The sequence below is a fragment of the Ursus arctos genome, unplaced genomic scaffold (genome assembly GCF_023065955.2).
Source record: "Ursus arctos isolate Adak ecotype North America unplaced genomic scaffold, UrsArc2.0 scaffold_8, whole genome shotgun sequence".
NCBI lineage: Eukaryota > Metazoa > Chordata > Mammalia > Carnivora > Ursidae > Ursus > Ursus arctos.
The window spans coordinates 64,487,082-64,493,349 of NW_026623100.1; the positions used below are offsets into that span (position 1 = coordinate 64,487,082).

Consider the following 6,268-nt stretch of genomic DNA (forward strand, 5'->3'; position numbering starts at 1 on the left):
TTATTCAAATGCAGTACTGTCTCCTTGTTTTTATGATATTGGTCATTTGTGTCTTCTCTCTCTCCTTTTTTTTCTATCCTTGATCTATCTTGCTAAACATTTGTCAATTTTATTTTTTAAAGATTGCATTTAGTTATTTGAGAGAGAGCACAACCACAAGCAGGGTGGAGGGGCAGAGGGAGTGTGAGAAGCAGGCTTCCCGTTGATCAGGGAACCGGATGTGGGACTCAATCTCAGGACCCCAGGATCATGACCTGAGCCTAAGGCAGTCGCTTAACCAACCGAATCACGCAGGCGCCCTGAGATTTGTCGATTTTAGTGAATGATTTCAAAGAGCCAACTTTCTGTATGTTTGCTTTCAATTTCAGTAACTTCTTCCTTTGTCTTTATTATTTCCTTACTTCTACTTCCTTTTTTGCCCCAGTCTTCTTGAGATATAATTGACAATTCTACTTTCTTTGGATTTATTTTGTTGTTTTTTTCTAATTTCTTGAGATAAATTGCCTAGATCATTCACTTTTAACCTTTTTTCCCTAATACATGCATTCGAGAGTATAAATTTTCTCTTAAGTACTACTTTAGTTTCATTCCACACATTATGACATGTAGAATTTTTATCATTCTGTTCCAACTATTTTCTAATTTCTACGATGATTTCTTCTTTGATCCATGGGTTATTCGGTAGTTCATTTAGAGTTTCTAGACATTTGGGGATTTTCTAGTTATCTAACAAAGTTGCACTGTGGCCAGGATATATAATTTCATTCCTTTGAAATGTTCTAAGACTTTATTCCCAGTTTATGATCAGTTAAAAAGAATTATTTGTGTGCTTAAAAATAAGATGTATTCTGCCGGTGGAGTTAAAAATAGTCTCTTCAAGGGGCACCTGGGTGGCTCAGTCAGTTAAGCGCTGGACTTTTGATTTTGGCTCAGGTCAGGATTTCAGGGTCCTGGGATGGAGCCCAGCATTGTGCTCTGTCCTCCGTGGGAAGTCAGCTTGAGACTCCCTCTCCCTCTGCCTCTGCCCCTCCCCCTGTGCATGTGCACTCTCTCTCTCTCTCAAATAAATAAATCTTTAAAAAAAAAAGTTTCTTCAGAGTTTACCCTCCTGCCTGGAGGCAGGGGGTGTCTCTATAACCATTTGATCAACTCAGCTCATCTCGATGTTCAAATCTATATTATTCCTAAACTTTTGTCTGCTTTTTTCCACCAGTTATTAAGGCAAGTATGCAAAATTTATCATAATGATTGTGGATTTGTTTATTTCTCCTTTGAATACTGAGGATTTTTGTTTTATGTATTTTTAAGTGTTATTTAAAATCATTATTCCTGGTGAATTAAGTTTTCTATCACTATGAAGACCCTCTTTATCTTTAACAAAACTTTTGGCCTTTAGTTCTTTTGTCTGATACTAATATTGCTATAGCAATTTTCTTTTGGTTGGTACTTGCATAGTGTATCTTTTCCCATTCTTTGAACCTTTCTATATCTTTTTAATATTGGATAAATAAACAAAATCTAAATATATGCTATTGGCAAGAGACACCTCTAAAACAAAGAGATTTTAACTGGAGCACTGAGAAGAGTAGGCAGTTAGTTGGTGATAAATAGGTTACACATTAGCAGCCTGGGGGCAGAATATCTTGACTTTGTGGCTTCCAAGTCCCCTGGGCTAACAGACTAAGAGCCACAGGTGCAGAACTGGCCACTCTCCTCTTCCACCTCTGCCCCAGGGTAAGCCCCAGACTCATTTTAATGCATTTGCTTTGTGGTTTTAGCTCCCCCTCAGCCCCCCATGGGGGAAGGCTGCCCTGATGGTTCAGGACAAACCTTGTAGGGTCAAAAACTAACCTCTCCCAACCTGTGGGAGGAGTCCCTCTAAAGGATTGGAAGCAGCCTCCATTAGAGACCATCCCCATCCATGACCCAAGACACCCCCCAACCCCCAACCCCACACACACAAGAAGAAAAGACTCCTGTAGCCTCAGGGCAGTTGCCACCTCTGGGCCTTCCCTGCTCTCCCACTTTGAGAGTGTACAGTCCTCAAGAAACTGCTTTGTGCTTGCTACTTTCTTCCGTCTTTATCTTTTTTTTTTTAATTTAAATTCAATTTAGTTAACATATAGTGTATTATTAGTTTCAGGGTAGAGTTTAGCGATTCATCATAACACCCAGTGCTCATTATATCATGTGCCCTCCTTAATGCCCATTCCCCAGTTACCCCATCCCCCCACCCCGACTGTCTTTATAAGAGCACAGATCCTCACGGAAATCTTTCGTGGGGAATCCAAGAACCGAGACCTCCATTCACACACCGACTCTCCTACCCCAAACAGCATGTGTTCTATTTCCAGTTCCACTATGCATGCCATTATATTTAATGTAGTTACTAAAGCATTAGGATCAGAATTACCCTTTTGGGGGCGCCTGGGTGGCACAGCGGTTAAGAGTCTGCCTTCGGCTCAGGGCGTGATCCCGGCGTTCTGGGATCGAGCCCCACATCGGGCTCCTCCGCTATGAGCCTGCTTCTTCCTCTCCCACTCCCCCTGCTTGTGTTCCCTCTCTCGCTGGCTGTCTCTATCCTGTCGAATAAATAAATAAAATCTTTAAAAAAAAAAAAAAAGAATTACCCTTTTGCTTGGCACTTTCTCTTTCATCCTGTTTTATATTTCTTTTTCTCTCACTTCTTGCCTTTTAGTTAGATAACTATTTTTAATTAATTATCCATTTTTCCCTTTACTAATTGGAAGTTAAATTCTGTTTTTGTTCTTTTAGTGCAAGGGTTGACAAACTATGGCCTGTGGGTCAAAGCTAGCCTGATGCCTGTTTTTGTAAATAGAGATGTATTGGAACACAGCCACGCTCATTTTACTTACTGTCTCTGTCCGCTTTCAGGCTACGACAGTAGGTAGTTACAATGAAAACCATAGGGGGTTTGCAATGACTAAAATATTTACTATCTAGCCAACCCCATTTTTAGTGCAACCCCTTTAAAATGCAATATACACATTCAACCTATCAAATTCTTAAACAAAACCTCTGTCCTCTTTATGGATGATAAATCAAGGCCCTCAGAATATTTTAATTATATTTACCCCTTCCCACATGTAGGTTACTATAGTCAGGAATTTTATTTTCTTAATAAACTCTATTTTGAAATAATTTTAGATTTACAGAAACGTTGCCAAGATAGCACGGTGAGTTCCCATATGCCCTTCACCCAGTTTCACCCAGTGTTAACACCTTATATAACTTTGGTGCCTGTGTCAAATTTATGTGATTAACATTGGTACACTACTTTTAACTGAATGCCAAACGTCATTCGGATTTCACCAGTTTTTCCACTCAAGTCCTTTTACTGTCCAGGATCCAACCTAGGGCCCATGTTGGATTTAGTTGTCATGCTTCTTTAGTCCCCTCTGGTCTGTGACAGTTTCTCTGACCCTGACAGTTTCTAGGAGTACTGGTAGGTTCTCAAGTTTGGGTTTCTCTGTTCTCCATATGCCTAGACTGAGGCTATGTGTTTTGGGGAAAACACCACAGAGGCGACGTGCCCTTCTCATGACATCATCTCAGGCAGTACAATGTAGCAGCTGGTGTTGCATCGTCATTACCTGGCTAAGGTAGTGAGTGCCTGCCAGGTTTCTCCACAGAAGCTATCATTTTTCTCTTCCCCTACTCTATTCTTAGGACGCAAGCCCCTAAGTGGAGCCTACACTGCGGATGCAAGGAGTGAGGGGTTGTTACGCTCCATCTCTTGGAGTGGGGTATACTTACACCTATTATTTGGAAATCTTGTGTAGGGAAGATTTGTCTCCTCCTCTTATTTATTTATGCAATTATTTTGCTATATCAGTATGAACTCACACATACTTATCTTGTTCTCTGTGTTATAGTCCAACACAACATTATTTATTTTGTTGCTTAAATTGTTCCAACTGTGCCCATTGGGAGCTCTCTCAGGTTGGCTCCTGTGTCCCTTTGATATGACCCGATCCTTTTGTTTTTATGGGTGCTTCTTTACTTTCTGACATTACAAGATGTTCCTGCCTCCCCCCTCCCATGCCGGAGCACTCCAGCCACTAGTTTATAGGTAAGCCCAAATCTTCTCTCTTCCACCTAGATTCAGGGCCTAGGATTTGACCCACCGGTCCAAACCATAGCTGAATTTGGATTGGATCTTAGACATTTTGCTACACTTTAGGGGCCCATCCCTGGAGCCAGATTGGGGCCCTTTGATGTCCTACCTGGTCCCAACATCTTCCTTCCCATGTGCCTGGCCCCAGCCTGTCTAATATTCAAGACCACCTAAGTTATGAAAAGAACAGCTGATTTGGAAGAGAGATCCTGGGCTCCAGTTTTTAATATATTAAGTTTGAAGTATACGCAATATCCGAATATCTTCCACCCTCCACCTCTTACGTTTGATTGAGCAAATGAGTGTAGCAGGAAATTGTTTCCTTCACCTTCCACAACCCAACCCAATCTTCTGGGATAGATCCCTCCGTCATCACAGCAGGATTACTGCCTTGTGTTGATAATAAGTTACTCCACAGCTTTCTTACCCTCAGAAGTTTGCTTTCTCCAAAGTAATGGTAAATGTTGTCACCCTACCATTTGTCTTGGGATAATTCTGGATCAAAATCTTTGAAACTCTTTAGCTCTGCCTAGAGGTCAAGTTCCACTGACAATGACCTCATTCTCGGATATTGGAACCACACACCAGTACAAGTGTCCAAACATTCCCAGGTTTTCTTTGGATGTTCCCTCACCCCACCCCAACCTCCTTTCCTCCAAAATTTTCCTTGATTCTTGGCCTATCCTGTAATCTCCCCCAAATAATTCTGGCAGCTCTCTGTACCTAGCCTGCTGTTCTAATCCACTTCAACTCTCTCTGTTTTGTACTGGAATTGTTCATATGTGCTTGTGAATTCTGGGGGTTAGGGGGGGATCAGACCTCAGCCATCTTTATCTCCTCCATAATGCCAGACTGTATCCAGCTGTTACTCTATCTAGTTCATTACACCTGAACATCAGACACAACTGAACAAGAGTTGAATTGACTTGATATCATTGTACCATCCAAGCACTTGGCAACAAAACAAAATACCCTCTGGACTTTTAGAGCCCTCCTGCATCTAGCCTTGGGGAAATCTGATCCTGCACCATACCCATTCCACATGTGGGAGTGGGGCTACTGCTCACGCTGGCATCATCAACAGGATCAAGGGGGTACTTTGCCCTCTCCAGTGCCAGAAAGCTGGGTATCTTCTCTGACTTGACCCTGCTCATGATGCCAAGAAGAGAGAGGAATTTACCCAATGAAAATACAAGTGGGAGAGTTCCAAGTAAAGAGAAGCAGAGAGCTTTTGCACGACCCTTTCCTCACTTTACCCATCTTGAGCTGTAGAGGTGGGAAGAAGCATTTGTGGAGGATGAAAACCAACGGGGTGACACTGAGAAGTCAGGCAAGTGGTGGTTGAGGAAAGTGGCCCCGGTTAAGGATCTCAGGTCCAATGTAAATGCCAATGTACAACAGGGAAAGAGTGCTCTGATAGAGGCTGGAGGCCCACAGACATTTCGAGGGCACTTGTGGCTGCCTTTACAAGGCTGGAGACTCTATCCTCATAAAACCAAAATCTGTTTGGCTCCTCAGCGGTCACGCTACTGCCTGAAGGCTCCAGTGAGCTTCAGAGGTTTTACCTGCGTACTTCTCGGGCACAAGGGGGAGCCAGCTCTCTATTATCAGAGGCCTACGTCCTAGGCACTGAAGAGCTGGTATGGGTCTGGGATGGGCAAGGTTTGCCTTGATATGTCAACACAGTCGAAGCGGAGGTCTAAAATGGACAGACTGGGGTTTATAGTGTTTGTCACATCCCCCCACCAAAGGCCGCTCAGCACCCCCAAAGTTCCTTATGTTCCACTTACAAACTTGGCAGGGGAAGCAACTCTCACTTTAGGGTCTAATCTGTGGATGTAGCTTTCAATTCCAGTGATAAGGAACCTACTGTCCTGCCTAATTGGGATCCTTTTTCTGGGTGTGCTGTGTTGGGGCCACAACTTTTCCCCTCTTCCTCTGGAATTATCTAGGTTCCCATCTCTCCTTGCTTGTGTGATTCCGTGCAGGAGTGACCTATGTGCAGGTGTGCACACACACGAACCCACATGTTGGAGATGAGGGATACAGAGATGCTAGAAGAAGGTCTGGATCAGTGGCCAATGAAATGGGTTTGGGGGGCAGGGGGGCAAGCAAAGAAACAAACCTGTT

General features: G+C 43.1%; 1 protein-coding gene across 1 annotated transcript in view; it reads right to left on the reverse strand.

Moving 5' to 3' along the window:
* CUNH2orf16 (chromosome unknown C2orf16 homolog) overlaps positions 1-6,254 on the reverse strand; it is a 36,399-nt gene extending 30,145 nt beyond the window's left edge. The window contains exon 1 of the mRNA XM_057309107.1: positions 2,414-6,254. The gene's annotated coding sequence lies outside the window, so the exon portion shown is untranslated. The remainder of the gene's footprint in view (positions 1-2,413) is intronic.
* Positions 6,255-6,268: the final 14 nt, after the last annotated feature.